This window comes from Colletes latitarsis, chromosome 14 (assembly GCF_051014445.1).
Source record: "Colletes latitarsis isolate SP2378_abdomen chromosome 14, iyColLati1, whole genome shotgun sequence".
Taxonomy (NCBI): Eukaryota; Metazoa; Arthropoda; class Insecta; order Hymenoptera; family Colletidae; genus Colletes; species Colletes latitarsis.
Window position 1 is genome coordinate 789,816 of NC_135147.1, and position 2,781 is coordinate 792,596.

Consider the following 2,781-nt stretch of genomic DNA (forward strand, 5'->3'; position numbering starts at 1 on the left):
CGAGAAAAAAAAAAAACAATTCTCAAAATTCGACAAAAAAATAAAACGATCACTGGACCGTGTAGAGAATCTAAAACTGCATAAGAATCGTATAGACGAAAATTGGCGTTCACGTGCTCGTTTTTGCGGGAAAAATTAAAAAAGCTCTCAAAGTTCGAGATAAAAAAAAAAAAAACCGTCCACCAGGTAGCCAACGGTAAACGGTACAAGTATCGTACGGGCGAAAACGAGCGTTACCGTGCTCGTTTTCGAGTTATTGACGAAAAACAGCCTGGAGCGATCGGTCCGGCGGTCGACGCGCGAAACTTTCTAAGTCCGCTCTGCTCCGAATCATCGCTCCGGCGTCAAAAATCGTCGTAGGACAAAAAATCGCCACCCTATCTTGCAGGAAAAAATCCGGGGAACACGATGGCGTCGTCAAAAGTGCAGGTCGTCGAGCTCGTTTTCGAGAAAAAAAAAAAAAAATTCTCAAAATTCGACAAAAAAATAAAACGATCAGTGGACCGTGTAGAGAATCTAAAACTGCATAAGAATCGTATAGACGAAAATTGGCGTTCACGTGCTCGTTTTTGTGGAAAAAATTAAAAAAGCTCTCAAACTTCGAGGTAAAAAAAACAAAAACCATCCACCAGGTAGCCAACGGAAAACGGTACAAGTATCGTACGGGCGAAAACGAGCGTTACCGTGCTCGTTTTCGAGTTATTGACGAAAAACAGCCTGGAGCGATCGGTCCGGCGGTCGACGCGCGAAAGTTTCTAAGTCCGCTCTGCTCCGAAACACCGCTCCGGCGTCAAAAATCGTCGTAGGACAAAAAATCGACACGCTATCTTGCAGGAAAAAATCCGGGGAACACGATGGCGTCGTCAGAAGTGCAGGTCGTCGAGCTCGTTTTCGAGAAAAAAAAAAAACAATTCTCAAAATTCGACAAAAAAATAAAACGATCAGTGGACCGTGTAGAGAATATAAAACTGCATAAGAATCGTATAGACGAAAATTGGCGTTCACGTGCTCGTTTTTGAGAAAAAAGTTAAAAAAGCTCTCAAAATTCGAGATAAAAAAAAAACAAACCATCTGCCAGGTAGCCAACGGTAAACGGTACAAGTATCGTACGGGCGAAAACGAGCGTTACCGTGCTCGTTTTCGAGTTATTGACGAAAAACAGCCTGGAGCGATCGGTCCGGCGGTCGACGCGCGAAAGTTTCTAAGTCCGCTCTGCTCCGAATCATCGCTCCGGCGTCAAAAATCGTCGTAGGACAAAAAATCGCAACCCTGTCTTGCAGGAAAAAATCCGGGGAACACGATGGCGTCGTCAAAAGTGCAGGTCGTCGAGCTCGTTTTCGAGAAAAAAAAAAAAAAATTCTCAAAATTCGACAAAAAAATAAAACGATCAGTGGACCGTGTAGAGAATATAAAACTGCATAAGAATCGTATAGACGAAAATTGGCGTTCACGTGCTCGTTTTTGAGAAAAAAGTTAAAAAAGCTCTCAAAATTCGAGATAAAAAAAAAACAAACCATCTGCCAGGTAGCCAACGGTAAACGGTACAAGTATCGTACGGGCGAAAACGAGCGTTACCGTGCTCGTTTTCGAGTTATTGACGAAAAACAGCCTGGAGCGATCGGTCCGGCGGTCGACGCGCGAAAGTTTCTAAGTCCGCTCTGCTCCGAATCATCGCTCCGGCGTCAAAAATCATCGTAGGACAAAAAATCGCCACCCTATCTTGCAGGAAAAAATCCGGGGAACACGATGGCGTCGTCAAAAGTGCAGGTCGACGAGCTCGTTTTCGAGAAAAAAAAAAAAAAATTCTCAAAATTCGACAAAAAAATAAAACGATCATTGGACCGTGTAGAGAATCTAAAACTGCATAAGAATCGTATAGACCAAAATTGGCCTTAACGTGCTGGTTTTCGAGTTATTGACGATAAGCCGGTATATATATGTCCGAGATAAAAAAAAAGATAGGGACAGTGGGAATCTCCTATACTATCACGGGCGTGTATTCTCCTACTAGTTTGATGGTTGTTGTTGCATAAACCAGCGACTGTTTGGCCCGCCGTTTAACCGCGCGGTTTAAAATTGCAACACAATGTTGGTGTCGCTCCGGGGTGAAAAAATGGAAAAACGACATACTTTACGCATAGGGGCGGCTGATCTTAACATATTTTGTCAATGTCATCTTCCCAGTGACCCTAGGAAGGAGTTTGCCGTTGCACGTTTTCCTATTAAAAAGTAATTAGTGTACAAAAATTTTCGTGAAGCAAAAAACAAGAATATGAAAGTACGTTCCATGAGCATTACGGTGAATAAAACAGAAATTAAAAATTCCCGAGGGGTTGAACAGCATCATATTGAATTCGTTTTGCTGACTGGGGTCTGCGCCCCCCAGACCCCCGCTACACTAGCCCAGACCAAACCCACTTTGTAATAGTGGTATCATATTAAATTGAACAGCATCGTACTTAATTCGTTTTGCTGAATGGGGGGCTGCGCCCCCCAAACCCCCGCTACACTAGCCCAGACCTAACCCATTTTGTAATAGCGGTATCAAATTAAATTGAACAGTATCGTACTAAATTCGTTTTGCTGACTGGGGGGCTGCGCCCCCCAGACCCCCGCAACACTAGCCCGGACCTAACCCACTTTGTAATAGCGGTATCATATTAAATTGAACAGCATCGTACTAAATTCGTTTTGCTGAATGGGGGGCTGCGCCCCCCAAACCCCCGCTACACTAGCCCAGACCTAACCCATTTTGTAATAGCGGTATCAAATTAAATTGAA